General features: G+C 38.9%; 1 protein-coding gene and 1 long non-coding RNA gene across 4 annotated transcripts in view; one reads left to right on the forward strand and one right to left on the reverse strand.

Annotated features, from left to right (window-relative positions):
• Positions 1-3,400, reverse strand: part of LOC106085460 (uncharacterized) — an 82,468-nt gene extending 79,068 nt beyond the window's left edge. Inside the window, exon 1 of the long non-coding RNA XR_001220948.2 lies at positions 3,248-3,400. This is a non-coding gene — a long non-coding RNA (uncharacterized LOC106085460). The remainder of the gene's footprint in view (positions 1-3,247) is intronic.
• LOC106085461 (spectrin alpha chain, non-erythrocytic 1) overlaps positions 1-19,319 on the forward strand; it is a 262,696-nt gene that overhangs the window by 77,981 nt on the left and 165,396 nt on the right. The gene's annotated exons all lie outside the window — the stretch shown is intronic.

Raw genomic sequence — 19,319 nt, forward strand, 5'->3', positions numbered from 1 at the left:
GACTCCTATAATCGTTCTCAGTGACCCCTAATCAAGGGACAGTAACACTCCCGTCCTCTTCCGGTCAACAGCTGGCCGGAGTGACCTCGCAAATCGACTTCCATTCACAATCTCCAAACTCGCCACCGGCTCTACACTAGCAATTTCCTCTACTATGTTCAGTAGTTCGACAAAAAGCACGTGTGCAAGACCGCCGACAGGTCTGCTTACCGTGGAGGATCCCTCCTGGCATAATCATACGCCTTCTCATTTCCCGAACACCCAGGCCAACACATCGTCATGAGCCAGTAGTCGGTTCAGGCCCCCAGACACTCCGCCACACACTTCGATCTCATCGTACATGAATTCAAAGCTTCAGGGCCGTCATGCTGTTCATATATATCATAAGTGTTAAAGGTGGTGGTAACATCCTTTGAATCTCCTTTGCGGCACAGACATATACCTGAAAGATTGTACACTCTTCCGACAGTCTAACTGCCATACCGATGTTGAGTATCTCCGAGTAAGCCTCCAGTCCATTGTCATCCAAATCAAACACGCATCTACCTCCCACTCCTCGCTTCCGGGGGAAAGCGAATCCGGAACAAACTCTCCCGAATCGTTCTTGGCGACAGGAAATCTGGGACCCTCCTCGGCCTATTTCCTGCATCCATAGTTTCCGGAATAGAGAGGCGTTCACCTTCTCTCAACATGCCAAGATCCCTCAGCCGAAGCGCTACCTTAGCGGCAGAACTCCGAATATATACCTCAACAGGTTTTAAATTCAGCATCGCGTCCTTACCCGCCTGCTGTGTGAATCTAAACGCCCCCTCTACCCCGACGCCGGGCAATCTATGTACCTTTCGAAGATACTTGACCAGGATAATCTTTTCCACAGCCTTCTACCATACCGTGTACATCGAGTATATCATCTTCGGGCTAACTTCCCACTTTCTTCCGATCATCCCTCACCAGGCGTAGAAGGCACACATAAATTTGTATTCGCCGGCTGAGGGAGGACCCATATACTCAAGAAATCTCGTTATAAATCGAAAGAAGTCATTACCAAAGTAATTCCAAAAGCGTTTAGCTTTGATATAAGTGCGCCGTGTTAGACTCTTTCATATGCATTGGAGATATTTAGTGCCACGATCTCACTTTTACCGAACTGGTGGGCACATCAACTCCAATGTTCCGATGAAAATTACATTAAGTCTGATTTCTGCGGAAACCATACTCTTTATTGCTGAGAAGGCCATTGGTGCTTCACAAGATGACGGAGCATATAGTAATTGGTCGTTAATTTGCAGGGCTTTTCGCGGCTGAACGGCTGAACGTTTGCAACCTTCCAACACGCGGGGTAGACTCCCGGACAATAAGCACGGTTGAGAAGGTTGCGAGTGGACGAGCAAGTGTCGAAGAACACTTACATAGAGCAAGTGTTGCTATACCATCCGGTTCTGGGGATTTATTCATGTCGAGATTCGCCAGGACCCGCGTGTTCAAAAATATATCTGAGGCATCCCACTCTATACATTATCGATCGCAGGAAGTGGTTAAGTGCTTTCCAGCAAGAAAGGATTTCCCTCAAACATTTCATTTCAGTAAATATTTCTTCATCTTTAATAGGAGTAGAAACTTTCCACGTCTTAGCACTCTAGGACACGAAGTTCTTACGTGTTTGTGCAGTTGTTCAAAGCTATCATTTGTCGTTAGTCTTGTTAGTTGGAATGAATATCTTTATTCTAAAAACAATTAGTTTCTGCATCATTTCAGTCGCAGCATTTATATTCTCTTCAAGAAAACAAAGTTTCCAATTGAAATGGTTGAAAAATTCATTAAGCTCTGCCCAAAACGAGTATTTTTGTATAAGAAATTTTAAACGCTGGGATTGGGGAGGAAGCGGTACGAAGAGAAAAATACAAAAAAGTCGCAAACAATGCAGTGATTGGAATTACCAAGAGGTGCAAGCACATTAACTTAACTTTAAACGTCTCAGGGTTAAATGTTAAGAAAAGGTCAAGAATATTATTATGGCGCCCTTCGACCAACGAAATGTGTGTCGGTTCATTCACTAGTTGCGTTCAGTTGTTGCTGTAGATGTGTGTTGTGTTCTATATTTCATCTGCTTGACTCTGTTGAGTGTCCAGATTCAGGAACTCTTCGACTAAGATGGGGTGCGTCCAGAGGGATCTGGGTCTGAGACGAGTGGGTCTGGCTGGGCTGTTAAACAGGTGACATGTGGTACTTGGTCGCAATCGGGACATACATCCTGCACTTTGGCATCAATCCTTGTTCTGTAAGAATTGAGGCGGCTTCATCTGCCGGATCGTAAATGAGCCAGAACTACTCTCGCTTGCTCTGAGAGGTAAATTTTTTCAGGTGCAATGGAAGGCGGTCGCTCTCCAAGGACCACATTCACCTAGTAGCTATTCACCACTTCTGCTACCGTGTCTGCATGAATGTTGCAGACTAATGGAGGTGGTCTATGTGAGAACTGAGGAGAAAGTCCGTCGCAGTTCGAAGGGCGGCATTCTGACAGATCTGAATATGAATCCACTGCGTGTCACAAAGCTGACGGGACCACACTGGCGCTGCATAACTTACCACAGACCGGCCAATTGCTTGGTACGTCCTCAACAAGGTTTCTTTGTCAGCACCCCAAGTGCTGCCGGCAAGTGACTTGAGGATATTGTTTCTACAAATGACGGCATGCCAGGAGATCAGGTGATGGAAATGTCCGGTGAGCTATTATACCTCCTAAATAGTAATCCTAATGGGGGCTTCTTCATTCACAATGCAGAATGTGGAGCCTTTAATCAGCTCTGCCTAAGCTATGCCCCGCTGGTCGTTACCTAGGGGAGAATGCCATAATACATGATGCGCCATGAAACATGATGGGCATTTCGTCGTATGGCTCGAATGGGAAAGCCAAAAGGAATTGAGGACATTGAAGTCCCCAGCACCAACAACTTCACTTCCCGGAAAATCATCCAAAATGCTCGATATCTAATCAGAATCGGTGTCAAAGCCATTAACGAAAACCTCCCTTTCCGAGTTTGATCTTCTATATGGAAATTCGAAATGTAATAGATGGGTTCCAATCCTGAATTTAAAGGATGTTAAATTCTTTATCCTAGGATAATTAACAAATGAATTCAAGTAATATTTGCAATATTACCAAATGTCTTGGTAAGTCATTAAGTCATAGTTTTCCTTAACTTTTGTCGAAAGTTTCAAGAACCATCTACCGATTTGCCAAGCTTACCTGGGTCATTTAGTTTTATATTTTCATATTAAAATTATTTCAAAAGTACATTGCAATCTAAAAGTTGTATTTTTAATTAGTTCAAAATTTGCAGCTCTAAAAAACCAATAAAGCTAAAATCTCTACCGACAATTTCAAAAAAAAAAAAAAATACTTTTGTTTCTCGGAAATGACTTAACATTTTATTAATCATTATGAAAACACACATGTGTCATTTCCTACAGTTTGAATTGGAATTTCAGTAAATATTTCGAAATTGACACCATAGCAACTGTTTTGGAAGAACTTCCTCGCTGCTTTTCCCCCATAGACGTAACGAGATGAGACTCATTTAAATCAATTAACATAGAAAACTAACAACGGGGAACTCTTGACGAAACTATCAATGAAACCGTAAATTCAAATGTAAAGAATTTACAATTTAAAATTTTGTTTTATTTCTTCTTGTGTCGCTTGGCTGTGTAGACGAAATTCGTTAAGCCTTAGTTTGAGTGAGCACTGTGACCAGTGTTTTATATACGAATCGATTTTGTAATAAATTCTCGCTGGTATTAGATCATAACGACTTTAGACATTTAATTGTATATTGTATACACTGGAGGAAAAATCTTAGTAAAGGAGTTAAATAAGAAGAGACTATGTTGAATGCAGTTATGTGCATCCATCCCTACACACAAATAAAAGATTACTAAAAGTTTAAGGGTTTTTCCATGATTCAAATTTCTTCATAGGTTAGGTTTTAATCTGCATCAGACTCACTTAGACATATTAGTACATTGTGCTACATTATGATATGGCAATATATTAACGGGTTTGAACCGAGTGACGATGAGCAACACCCATTCGTAAACGAGTTTTACATTGAAGAAGAAACCACAGATGTGTGCTGGCTTAATTTACTGCCCTTGTTCATTTTTTATACCCTACACCACCACTGTGGTACAGGGTATTATAGATTTATGCATTTGTTTGCAACGCTAAGAAGGAGAAGAACTAGACCCATTGATAAGTATACCGATCGACTCAGAACTACTTTCTGATTCGATTTAGCCATGTCCATAAATGTATTCTTGTAATCAAAGTGCAGTTCGTATTTGTTGTCCAATTATCACGAAATTTTGCACATCTCACTTTTTTGGCCCAAGGACGAACGCTTTTGATTTTGATAAAAATCGGTTCAGATTTAGATATAACTCCCATATATATGTATCGCCCAATTTGCACTTAAATGGCCGTAGTAGCTACAATTTTCAATCGATCTGCACAAAATTTGGCACGGATTGTTTTGTTACTGATCTTAACATATCTATCAGATTTCATCAAAATCGATTCAGATTTGGATATATTGGGTTGCCCAAAAAGTAATTGCGGATTTTTCATATAGATGGCGTTGACAAATTTTTTCAACGGCTTGTGACTCTGTAATTGCATTCTTTCTTCTGTCAGTTATCAGCTGTTACTTTTAGCTTGCTTTAGAAAAAAAGTGTAAAAAAATGTATTTGATTAAAGTTCATTCTAAGTTTTATTAAAAATGCATTTACTTCCTTTAAAAAAACGGCAATTACTTTTTGGGCAACCCAATAGCTCCAATATATATGTATCGCCCGATTTACACTTATAAGGCTGTAATAAACACAATTTGTAACCGATCTGCACAAAATTTGCCACGCATTGTTTTGTTACTGATCTTAACATATGTGCGAGATTTCATCAAAATCGGTTCAGATTTGGATGTAGCATCCATACATATTTATCGCCAGATTTGCACTTATATGGCCGTAGTAATAACAATTTTCCAACGATATGTTTAATAGTCTGTTCAGATTTAGTTTTAGCTCTCATATACATATATATTTATATATTGCCCGAATTTATAATTGTAGGGTAGCTGTTATATATAGCGGCTCCGCCCGACTTTTGCCTTTCCTTACTGGTTTATATTTCTAAGTAATATTCCATTATGCGACTAAAGTTGCCATCGATTTTTCTAAAATATGTTTTTATTTAGTACGTACAACTATAATCAAGAGTGGCTAGTTTTCTTTACAATTCTCTTCTGTGCCATACTATATAATTGCGACATAATAACAAGTATCGTATGTCTCATGCCTTTTTTGATATTTATTGGTGTTTCTTTTATAATTGTATTGTATAACAAAAATTTGTATTTACTGTGTCTCTTTTGTCTAAGCCAGTCATTCATTTTGTCTGTCTGTCTGTCCTTCGCTATGTCTGCCGTTCTGTCTATTTTGTTTGCCTTTTCATGGCAAATTTGATCAGCTAGACAAAGCAAAGAAAGACCAAGACACGTTCTATGACATTCCATAATAATAATAATTTATTTAATATTTTTTTCTCTCCCTAAAACGAACGTAGACAAACCAATACTTAGTTCCCCATACAAGTAGTATTTCGAGTCATTTGTTGTTTAATACCTGCCATATTTGTTGAATTTCTTTTGTTGGCTGTTATTACTTTATGAAATAATCGGTGAGACAGACGAAGACGACGACCGAGAAAAAAATTGAATGAGAAAAACATAATAACCAACCTCAAGCTGCCGGGCATACAAAAGATTAGATACAATTGTTATTAATACGTGTTTGTGACTTAACCATCTCTTCCGAATGACTGCCTTATTAATACCGGGAAATTTCATTGCGAAACTAAACGCAAATAGCTGTTTGATAGGTGATAAAACTTGCAGTAGGTAATAGAAAAGCCTTAGAATTGTTATACATAGCAACTAGTGTAGTCATTCTTTTTGCAATACCTTCTTCTCACATTGTAAGTCGATCTAGCCCAGTTCCTCCGTACGTCTGTCGGAAATGCTATAGCGGTGCAAAATTGTTCCTTCGATGCTCAATTTTTAGCCAAAGAGGACAAAATTTGAGCTTTCCAGGGGCCTAAATATGTCAAATTAGAGCATTGGCTTAAATGGACTCTTTATGGGTAAAGGGGCTTATGATCGCCCTAGAAGAAAGTAGAAAAAGAACAATTACATTCATAGAAAAAAGTTTGCTGCTATTGTAGCAGTAGATTAATTATTTCAAGTTTTTGCCAAAAATTCACAGTGGTTCACGCAAAGTTTACTTTTTTTAGATTTTTGGGTCATTTAAATTTTTTTTTTTGCAAAAAATTCGATAGTTTGGCGATTGTTTGGAAATGGTGGTGCATGTTTAATAAACTAGGCTTCCTAAGCTGTCGTTTGTTACCGGCCTCATCGCCTTACTATTTTCCATTTTCACGCAGTTGTTCACCCAAAATTGAGTTTTCGAGACTTTTGGGTAATTTTGTCGAGTTTTTGTCAAAAATTTTATAGTTAGACGATTATTTGGAAAATGAAGGTATATATAAGAAACTAGGCTTCCTAAGCTGTCGTTTGATGCCGGTCTCATCCATTCCATTTCCATTTTTGCACAGTGGACCAATCAATTTTGCAATCTTCTTTATTTATTATTTATATGTACTAACAAACATCTCATTACCCTTAAACCTGTAGCGGACAGCACTTATGAGAGATATGAGAGAAGTATCCCCGCTGTTCCTTAATGTAATGCTAATGGGCAAATATGCAGCAGTTATATTGACAAAAAGTTTGTTGAGGACCAAACTCAGTACGGTCGCCAAGGGGTGCAAAATAACATACTGTTCTTAATTTCATCAAAATCGGGCAATGAATGGGTCTTATATGGGTTAAATACCTTAAGCCTAGGTAGCGCAGATTGATCTGTCCAGACCAATTTTGAGTTTTATGGCTTCCCTACATATCATTTAGCATAAAGCGTTCAAAGTAAATTAAAAAAGAAAAAATTATAAAATTTTGAATTATTTTGGACATCATATGGTAATGAAATTAATACCTACCGGTTTGAGCGGACATGGTCTGGCTGGACCACCACACACAACAAACATTTCGTACTATTAAATATTGGTACTGTTAAATATTTTCTTAGCTAAAAACAAAGTTGACTTATTTTAAAAATATAAAAATGTATTCATTGAAGTAAATATTTTATTTTTATACCCACCATCATAGAATGGGGGTATACTAATCTAGTCATTCCGTTTGTAACATCTCGAAATATTCGTCTAAAATAATATATTCTTGATCGTCTCGCCATTCTGAGTCGATCTGGCCATGTCCGTCCGTCTGTCGAAATCACGATGGCGGTCGAACGCGTAAAACTAACCGCTTGAAATTTGGCATAGATACTTCTTATTGATGTAGGTCATTGGGGATTGCAAATGGGCCATATTGGTTCAGATTTAGATACAGGTCCCATATAAACTGATCTCCGGGTTTAACCCCTTACAAGGCGCAATTTTTATTCGTTTTGGCTGAAATTTTGCATGAAGAGTTCCGTTACGACTTCCAAAAACTGTGTCTAGTACGGTCCAAATCGGTCTATAACCTGGTATACGTCCCATTTAAACCAATCTCCCGATTTGTCTTCTTGAGCCCTTACAAGCAGCAATTTTTATCCGATTTGGCTGATATTGAGTATGTAGTGCCATATAAACCGATCTGCCGATTTGACATCTTCAGGCTTTTGAATCCACAAATATTGTCCGATTTGGTTGAAATTTTGCATGTGGTGTTCCGTTATGACTTCCAAAAACTGTGTATAGTACGGTCCAAATCGGTCTATAACCTGATATAGCTTCCATATAAACTGGTCTCTCGATTATCCTTGCTCGGTGCCTAGAAGCTTTAATTTTTGCTGATTTGACAGAAGTTTTCTATGTATTTAGAACAAAATGATGCCCTTTTAAATAAATTTAGCTTGTATAAATTTTTAGCAGAATCCATAGTGGTGGGTTCTCAAGATTCGGATCGGCCGAACATAGCACGTTTTTACTTGTATTTTCTTTTTCTTCATCACTTCACTTTTCAAGATTCAAATTTGGGACCTATTTTATTTGTTTACAGTCAACGTAGTTTGTTATTCAAAACAGCAAAAAAGTTTGCGAAAATAGAAGATTTTGTATGCTGAAAGTGGGCTTTAAGCTATGCTGCACTCAGCAGACAGTGTTTGTTATTATCAGAAAACTTTTTCTATCGCTGTAGTAATGAACTACCGGATCAAGTATCATTTTCTGAAGCGCATATGTATGTAGATGTTGTGCATGTTTATATTGCTGCTCCAAAGAAAGTCTTGAAGAACACCTTAGGGGTTTAGCCACCTAATGTCCTATCTAAGAATCTGTGGCAAATGCTTAAACTTTGTGTTAAGAACTTAGTGGTAACCTTTGACAGTACCTTGCCTTGGCCAGACCATTTTTTACTGCTGTTTGTGAAGGATTGACCAATCTACGAACTGTATAGGACTACGCCAAAAGCATTCTTACCCAAATATGAGTGAATTATTGAGTAGGCTAAAGAGAACGAAGCTTCGAACTTTGGTTGGCCTACTCAACAGTCTCTTTGAAAGAAGACTGCTATGGACGAGTCCTTTGTATATGAACTATTTGTTAACTGCGATACTTGTAGCAGTTGTACGTTTGAAACCACCTACAACAGTGTAAGAGGCTATGTTTTAGGTTTAATCGTCGTAACTCCATATTTCGATACTCAAAATCTTTGTATGAAGTTTCATTTCGTGACGTTTTGCTCAATAGATATTTACAAAAAAATAAAAAATGTGCTCGTATTCCCCCTTCCTCAAAAGCGAAATTTGCTTAATATATGACTGTATAAAGTCCAATTACAAACCGAATAAATATTTATGGGAGTACTCTTTGTAATCCCCATCACAGGTCGCTGTACAATCTTATTATTATTATTATCGTTATCATTATCATATGCAATTTTGATAAAAACTAATGACAGCAAGCAGTGAGTGATGAGGTGCTATTCCAGAAAAAAAAGATGAGTCAATGAAAATACGTTTAGAGGGAAAGGTTCGGAGAGTGATTAGGAAAAAAACTTTGATATCCCTCTGATCACCGCCACGGGTGAGTTTTTTTACCGTCACTACAGTAGGCACAGTTGATCTGCAATTGTAGATTGGGAAATTATCATGGCCCACACTTTGTTAAGGTGCCATCAGGTCGGCTGTGGTATCCCACAAATTGCATGAAGGCCTTAAATGGGGGCAATTGACGCCATAATGCCACAATGCAACACCGGACATAAATGGGGATCAGCAGTAAGCATTTAACACCATTCAATTGTGTGTGCTACATTACGAATTGATGTGCCTTTGAATTTGCAGGTTCTACGTGGTATACTCTCAAGTTTCTTCATACTCTGTTCTTTCTTTTTTTTTGAGACAGTATAAATGATTTTGTTTGATACTTCTTAATTAAAAATTTATCAGCAGCATAGATGGTGTTGGGGGAATTGCGATTTTCAATTGACACTTATTCGTCGTCGTTGTCGTTGTCCACGAATGGGATGAGGAATGTGAGTTAAAATGTAATCGTTTTTTAATTTGTTCCCGCAATTGTCAAACAATTTGATTTTCCTCGTGGTTGCTTCATTTTGATTTTGGAAATTTACAGAAAAGAATTGCTGGTAGTTTTATGATGTGAATTGAAAAATTATTTTGAGGAATAACTTTCAATTGGTTGATGGTTAGATCACAATTTGATTACAAAATTATTCGAAATGTGATTTTCATTGAATGAGATTTTGTTATAGTGTTGTAATGTTTGTGGAAAATTGATCAAATAGCTTTAATGAAGAACTGTTAACAATTGGTAGTTGCAGCATCACTGGTCTCTGGTATGAGAACTTGAGAATGAGAGTGTTGCTTCTATATGTTGTTCTTGGTTTATATGGCAGCTACATAAGAACATGGACTGATTTGGCCCATTTACAATCCTAACCGACCTACACTAATAAGAAGTATTTATTCAAAATTTTAAGCGACTACTTTTACTCCTTCGAAATTTTGGCGTGCTTTCGAAAGTTTAAGTGAAAATCGGCCTATATATATATGGAATCTATATCTAACTCTGAACCAATATTCACCAAAATTGATTAACAAATGCAACCTGTACCTTGATTGCAAAACATTAATTCTACAAATAACAGCTTTTTTCAAGTCGTTGGCGCGGAATAGGATTTTATTTTGGATACATAGTTTTTTTCGAAGAATTTACTTAGAATTTAATGTAGATTACTTTTTTGCTACACTTTTTTTTACTACACTATGTTTATCTTTTTTATCCATTTTTCATCCTAAACCATGCAAATCGGTTCAGTAGATCAAAAGTGATAGCCTTTGAGACCCTGTACCTTACCCTGTATTAAAGATATAGGCCAACAACGCCAGAAAGCATATGTCCTCCTCTACAAATGTCGAGAACATTTTTTATCTTTCAAATCAATAGGTAAAAAGTTGTGCACTAATTTCCCAACGTGGGACAATGTGACGTTGCGATGACTAGTCAGGACTTTTATTATCTTTCCTAAGCTATGTTTTCTCAGCACTAGGATAAGGCAACGTCTTGTTTCGCGAAATACTCCGCCACTGGGCCTTATCTACGAAGCCATCGTGGAAGGCGTCCACCTCGCCAAAGAGCTCGCACAGTGGAGGTTTCACTGAATCCATAGCAAGATCTGTGTCAACCAGCGATCCATTCCTGGCCAGTCCGTATGCCGCTTCGACCATGAGAGGCAAGGAGAGAACCTTGCGGTAGTTCTTCCTCAGAATTATGTCTATCAGACAAATTTCTGTTTACTGAAACTTGGAGAGTACGACTGAATCAAAGCTTCAAGCGACCGCTGCGGGGAACCCTTTTGAGTCAATTGAAGACATTTAACGTGAATTGCTACTCCCATTGAAGGCTATTCTCGAAATTGAATTTAACAATTGTTACGAGAATTAGAAAAGTTGAGATTAGTGTTTTGCGGCCATGGGTGATTACTTTGAAGGGGACGTAAAAGATTGGGCAGAATAAGTAAAGAATTTTAAAATCATGAACAAACTCCCTACTATTTTTTGCCCACCGAGTAAGAACAACATATAGAAGCAACACTCTCATTCTCAAGTTCTCATACCAGAGACCATTGATGCTGCAACTACCAATTGTTAACTGTTCTTCATTAAAGCTATTTGATCAATTTTCCACAAACATTACAACACTATTACAAAATCTTGGGTCTTAACTTTTCGGGCCGAACAAGCTTTTACTTGCTTTATTATTAATATACACCTATTTTCGTTTAACTTAAATACACAACAAGTAAAAGCGTGCTAAGTTCGGCCGGCCGAATCTTATATACCCTCTACCATGGATCGCATTTGTCGAGTTCTTTTCCCGGCATCTCTTTTTAGGCAAAAAAAGGAATTAAGAAAAGATTTGCTCTGCTATTAGAGCGATATCAAAATATGGTCCGGTTTGGACCACAATTAAATTATATGTTGGAGACCTGTGTAAAATGTCAGCCAATTCGAATAAGAATTGCGCCCTTTGGGGGCTCAAGAAGTAAAATAGAGAGATCGATTTATATGGGAGCTGTATCGGGCTATATACCGATTCAGACCATAATAAACACGTATGTTGATGGTCATGAGAGAATCCGAGAATTTCAGGCAAACCAAATAATAATTGCGACCTCTAGAGGCTCAAGAAGTGAATATCCCAGATCGGTTTATATGGCAGCTATATCAGGTTAAGGACCGATTTGAACCATACTTAGCACAGTTATTGGATATCGTAACAAAACACGTCGTGCAAAATTTCATTCCAATCGGATATGAATTGCGCCCTCTAGAGGCTCAAGAAGTCAAGACCCAAGATCGGTTTATATGACAGCTATATAAGGTTATGGACCGATTTGAACCATACTTAGCACAGTTATTGGATATCGTAACAAAACACGTCAAAATTTCATTCCAATCGGATAAGAATTGCGCCCTCTAGAGGCTCAAGAAGTCAAGACCCAAGATCGGTTTATATGACAGCTATATAAGGTTATGGACCGATTTGAACCGTACTTATCACAGTTATTGGATGTCATAACAAAACACGTCGTGCAAAATTTCATCCCAATCGGATAAGAATTGCGCACTCTAGAGGCTCAAGAAGTCAAGACCCAAGATCGGTTTATATGACAGCTATATCAAAACATAGACCGATATGGCCCATTTACAATACCAACCGACCTACACTAATTAGAAGTATTTGTGCAAAATTTCAAGCCGCTAGCTTTACTCCTTCGGATGTTAGCGTGCTTTCGACAGACAGACGGACGGACGGACGGACAGACGGACGGACATGGCTAGATCGACATAAAATTTTACGACGATCAAGAATATATATTCTTTATGGGGTCTCAGACGAATATTTCGAGTAGTTACAATCAGAATGACGAAATTAGTATACCCCCCATCTTATGGTGGAGGGTATAATAAATGGCGCAGCTAACCGATGCGCAGAGGTTAGCATGTCCGCCTATAACGCTGAACGCCTGGGTTCGAATCCTGGTAAGACCATCAGAGATGGTTACCGCACCTAGTGTTGGCAACATTTGCGAGATACTATGTTACGTAAAAACTTCTCTCTAAAGAGGTGTCGCACTGCGCACGCCGTTCGGACTCGGCTATAAAAAGGAGGCCGCTTGCCATTGAGCTTAAACTTGAATCGGACTGCACTCATTGATATGTGAGAAGTTTACCCCTGTTCCTTGGTGGAATGTTCATAGGCAACATTTGCAATTAACACAATAAGTAATTTATATTCCACTGTGAAAGTTTCATACTAAAAGTGAACAGGAATGAAGAAAATTCCTCATAATAATCGGCAGTTAAAAATTGTTGCATTTTACTCACAAAGAGCAAGCAAAATTTTAAGATTTCGGCAATTAACAAGCTGCAAAGTTTGAACTAGGGACATATTTTTTGAAAATTGGGACAAAATGTACGACTTGTACTTGGCGGCCACCGTAGCGCAGATGTTAACATGTCCGTCTATGATGCTGAACGCCGGTGTTCGAATTCTGGCGAGAACATCAATTTTCAGTGGCGGTTATTCCATTCTAATGCTGGCCACATTTGTAAGACACAATGGAGTGTTCATGGGCAGCTTTACGGCTAGCTTTACTCCTTCGGAAGTTAGCGTGCTTTCGACAGACAGACGGACGGACGGACGGACTTGGCTAGATCGACATAAAATTTCACGACGATCAAGAATATATATACTTTATGGGGTCTCAGACGAATATTTCGAGTAGTTACAATCAGAATGACGAAATTAGTATACCCCCCATCTTATGGTGGAGGGTATAATAAATTAGTACAAAGAACATAACAAATGCTTCCGATTTTTGACAAGACGTCATAAAGAAGAATGGAAACAGGACCTTTTTGGCTGAAATTTGCACATAGTGTTCTCTTGTGATAGTCAACAACTGTGCCAAGCGCGGTCCAAATCGGTCAAGAACATGATATAGCTCCCATATCAACCGATCTCCCTATTTCACTTCTTGAGCCCTTAAAAGCCACGATTTTTGTCCGATTTGGCTGAAATTTTGCATATAGTGTTTTTTTATGACTTTCAATAACTGTGCCAAGTACGCTCCAAATCGGTTAATAACCAGATATAGCTCCTATATTTTAGCAGAATCTATGGTGGTGGGTTCCCAGGATTCGGTCCGGCCGAACTTAGCACGCTTTTACTTGTTAATATAATGTTTTCTTTTAAAACAACATCAATCTTTTTGACGGATAAATAAATTTTTTATACCCACCACCGAAGGATGGGGGTATATTCATTTTGTCATTCCGTTTGCAACACATCGAAATATCCATTTCCGACCCTATAAAGTATATATATTCTTGATCAGCGTAAAAATCTAAGACGATCTAGCCATGTCCGTCCGTCTGTCTGTTGAAATCACGCTACAGTCTTTAAAAATAGAGATATTGAGCTGAAATTTTGCACAGATTTTTTTTTTTGTCCATAAGCAGGTTAAGTTCGAAGATGGGCTATATCGGACTATATCTTGATATAGCCCCCATATAGACCGATCCGCCGATTTAGGGTCTTAGGCCCATAAAAGCCACACTTATTATCCGATTTTGTTGAAATTTGAGACAGTGAGTTGTGTTAGGCCCTCCAACATCCTTTGTCAACTTGGCTCAGATCGGTCCACATTTGGATATAGCTGCCATATAGACCGATCCTCCGATTTAGGGTCTAAGGCCCATAAAAGCCACATTTATTATCCGATTTCGCTGAAATTTGGGACAGTGAGTTGTCTTAGGCAATTAGATATCCTTCGTCAATTTGGCCCAGATCGGTTCAGATTTGGATATAGCTGTCATATAGACCGATCCTACGATTTAGGGTCCTAGACCCACAAAAGCCACATTTATTATCCGATTTTGCTGAAATTTGGGACAGTGAGTTGTCATAGGCCCTTCGATATCCTTTGTCAATTTGACCGAGATCGGTCCAGTTTTGGATATAGCTGCCATATAGACCGATCCCCCGATTTAGGGTCTTAGGCGCATAAAAGCCACATTTATTATCCGATTTTGCTGAAATTTGGGACAGTGAGTTGTCTTAGACCCTTTGACATCCTTCGTCAATTTGGCCCAGATTGGTCCAGATTTGGATATAGCTGCCATATAGACCGATCCCCTGATTTAGGGTTTTAGAAATTTGGGACAGTGATTTGTGTTATGCCCTTCGACGTACTTCGTCAATTTGGCTCAGATCGGTCCAGATTTGGATATAGCTGCCATATAGACCGATTTCTCGATTAAATGTTTTGGGCCCATAAAAGGCGCGTTTATTGTCCGATGACGCCGAAATTTGGGACGGTGAGTTGTGTTAGGCCCTTCGACATCCTTTTCGAATTTGACCCAGTTCCGCCATATAGACCGATATCTCGATTTATAGTCTTGATCCCATAAAAGTCGCATTTATAATACGATTTCACTGAAATTTTACACAGTGACTTATGCTAAGCATTTCGACATCCGTGTAGTACATGGTTCAAATCGGTTTATTTTTAGATATAGCTACTTGAAAGGCCAATATTTTGTTATACACAATTGAACAATGAATTGTACTTATTAGTATTTCGTCCAAATCGGAACATATTTCGATATAGCTGCTATGGGGCATAAGGTATGTATTTTTCACCGGATTTTGGCGGAAAGTGGGTTAAATATATACCCGAGGTGGTGGGTATCCAAAGTTCGGCCCGGCCGAACCTATCGCCTTTTTACTTGTTTATTAAAAGAAAGAAATTTAAAAATGTGTGGAGAGTAATTTACGCATACAGTTTTATTTTCATGTTGTGCATCACTGATTTACGTAGACGACACCGTGATTTATTCGCCGGGCGTCAAACCGCATCATATTCCGAATGGACTGCAACGATCCTTTGATGACAGTTTCTTTAACACATTGGAAATAAAAATCAATGCAGGGAAATACACTGCCTAGCGGGAACATAGAAATGAATGGCGCGGCTATTCCTTGATCAGACAATATGAGATATTTGGAAGCCACATTCCTAAAAGCTTGACTTTACATGGTCTCTAATATGCTTTCAACATAATAAAGATACAAAATTTTACAGTAAAGATGCTAACCCGATTATCAACAGAAATTCTGACCTGAGTTCGAATAAATAAACTGATTATTGCGAAAACCATTTCCAATCCATACGCCAGCACAGGCTTGCCAGAATAAATACTGAACAATGATTTACAAACTAAATATCGCTGTAAGTTTACCCCACTTCCTCTGGTGGAGAGTGGAAAAAGAGAGAGTTGCCTACTTGCTTTTCCCCCCATAAGCAATTCAATGTTGATGCAGCTTCAAATTTTAATGTCTTCCAAGTGCATTCATTTCAATTCATTACAAATCCAAATATCGTTTTTGCATTGAATACAAATCAAGAGAAAATTATCGACAATTTATGAGTGCCACAATGTAAAACGAATTGTGTTACAAAAGTTAAGTGAAATGAAACAAAATATTTAAAGACACTCTCTGTAAGTGACTGCCTGGAATATTAATTGGATTGGGCCCAGTTCATGTGGACGCTACAAACAGGCATTGGCAAATGGAATGGCCAAGACAAGACCGTAGCAATGTGTTTGGGGGAAACCCTTCGGTGGGGTATAGGCTTTGCGGCAATAGACTTTGAAGGCAAATCGTCAAATGCCTCAAGTGCATCGATCCACACGACACGTATCATCTAAATGAGGTTATGAATTTGTCCTCAACAGAATTTTTAATTAAAATTATAGCTGGGAACAGTGAATTATGACTTTGGTGTTACACCTTAGAATAGGAATACAACAACATGCGTACATTTTTCAAGAACGTTACATTAAGCAGAGGAAACTTCCCCAAATCAGAGAAGGATTCTGAATTCAATTATGGTTGTTGAAAAGATCAATTTTAGTAAACAATTTAAAATTTTATAAAAAAGTGAAATGAAACATGCGAAAAGTTTTTACAGGCCTCATTATAAAGTGGAGCTTTTGCACTACTTTTAACATGAACGTTGAGACAGCTAATATATTAAACTCATCGTACCTAATTTCATTGCGATCGGGTGAAAAGTGAGTTTTAGGAGTTATTTGTATTGGGCATATACAAACTGGCTTTATGGATTCAGCTAAAAATGAACGTGTATTAAATCAATTTAAAGCTGGATCGGTTTGAAGAAATCAAAATGGGTAATGATGCACTATTTTTGGGGCTTAATGTAAGCTACAGTGCGCGAAATAAATAAAGGTTCACCCGAAAACATAATGAAAAAAGATGAGATGTGCTTGTCCATCATAGTCCTCATAAAGGTAAAAGGCGCCTTTGGACTAAAATCCATAGGGGGAAAATTAGAAACAGATGTTATTTAGTAATAAAAAATACGTTCGATATTGTTGAACTCGATGGTTTCTAGTATTGCTGTCGTGGCTTAGTAAACCACTAATTAATTTAAGGTTTATTTTATTAAAATAGCTAAAACGCTTATAAATAACAATAGTAAATCAATTTCTTGCATTTGGTACAGGGCTGTGGAGTCGAGCAATTTTGACTCCACTCTGACTCTAGGCAAACTGCTCTACTCCGACTCCCACTCCAAAGTCGACTCCGGGCACTTCAAATGCTATGTTTTATACCCACCACTAAAGAATGGAGGTGAGGTGCTCCAACCTGAATGGTATTAGCTAGTAGATTACGAATATGTAAAATAAGCAAGTAAAAGTCTGCTAAGTTCGGCCTGGCCGAATCTTATATACCCTCCACCATGGATCACATTTATCAAGTTCTTTGCCCAATATCTCTTTATAGGCAAAAAAATTATGGATTAGAATTGCTAAGCTATGGGGCCATACTTGGTTTGGCTATTGGACACCAAAGTAGAAGTCATTGTGCAAAATTTCAGCCAAATCGGATAAGAATTGCAAATTACAAAAAGTAAAATAGGGAGAGCTGTTTATATGGGACCTATATCAGGTTATGAACCGTCTTAGCAAGTAGCTTAAAAGTCAAAAAGTATAATCAGGAGACCGGTTTATATGGATGCTATATCAGGTTATGAACCGATTTGGACCATACTTGGCATAGTTGTTGGAAGTCAAAACAAACCACTAAGATTGGAGTAGAATTGGATAAGGGAGGCTTCATATCATTGAGCTAAAACGTGGATAGGACTGCAGGATTGTCGTTGTCCTACCAACCGTTTCGCTGTTCCATAGTGTTAAATGAGCGTTCGTCGACCACGCCCTTAACTCGGACTGCGTCGTCCCGAAAGGCTTCGGGTTAACCAGGTTAATTGACGGCAATCCTCAGGCCTTCACTGCCAATCGTCTGTTCTTTCATTCCCCCTTATTCCACTATGGCCCGCCATCCAAACAACGAGGATCGTGTCATCCTCAGAGAAGGCGTTAATGATCTTCTTACACTCCAAAACTGTTGGTGGTCCTACCGTCGTGGTTGTTATTGCCCTAATGGCCAGTTTGCGATATCCGTTAATACGTTCATCCTCGCACCAACACCATACCAACTCACTCAGGCAGTTTAACAGATCTCAGTTCCTGGGTTCTCAATGTAGACCCCCAGGCCCACTCTGTGCTTTGGCTTTGATCCATCCGTGTAGCATGAACTTCCAGATGGCAATACCAGAGTTCCGTCCGTGCCTCGCACTCGACCTCAAGTGTCGTCGCTCGATTATACCGTGATGGTATGACCTGCTCATATCCTCTATCCATTCTCTATCGCCTTAAGTCTCATAGCCGCAGTGGCTGCCTCTCACTTAATCAGTATGTCTATGGTTCGGATATATAGAATAGACCAGTTACAGTTACACTTTTTCTGTTTCGCAGTCCATCAAACTACTGAGGTGTAAGTAAGTATTGGTCTAATCACACTCCTGTAGAGCCAGTGAACTATCTCAGTTTTAGATTTCTCAAAGTAGACTCCCCTGTGTAGCATGATCTTTCAGATTGCAGTACCACAGTTCCGTCAATCTAAGACTCTGCCTCGAACTCGACCTAAAGTGTCTTCTCAGGTATCCGATTGGAAACTTCTTTCAGGTTTCCTATCGTGGCCTCGATTTTACCGTGATGGTATGAGCTGCTCCTATCCTCCATCCGTTCTCTATCGCCTTAAGTCTCATAGCCGTAGTGGCTGCTATGGGTCCTAGTGGACATGGTCCTCTTCGTCCAGCCTATGTCAAGAATATATGTTCTCTGAACCTGTTGTATTATCCTTATGTTGAACTTTTCTTCCATCCCAGACTACCAAATTATTGAGGCGTAAGTAAGTACAGTAAAGGCACCTGTAGAGCCAGTGGACTATTCTCGGATTCAGGCCCCACTTTGAACCTGCGTAGTGGCCAACATCTGTGAGCTTTCTCGGTACGCTCCTGAATGTTACACTTCCAATTTAGTTTCCTGTTCAAGATCTTACTTTACTTTAATTGGTTATGACAGTACATTTGCCCCATTAGCCGAACTGAGACTATTGTTCCAAGCACTTCAATCTTCCATGCTTCTTCTAAAATCTCTGACACCAAGTTTCGCGATGTCTTTCACCACTTGATCTTCCATCAGGCTTTTGGTCGTCGAGGTTTGCGAGTACCACTGTG

This window comes from Stomoxys calcitrans, chromosome 1 (assembly GCF_963082655.1).
Source record: "Stomoxys calcitrans chromosome 1, idStoCalc2.1, whole genome shotgun sequence".
NCBI classification, from domain to species: Eukaryota; Metazoa; Arthropoda; class Insecta; order Diptera; family Muscidae; genus Stomoxys; species Stomoxys calcitrans.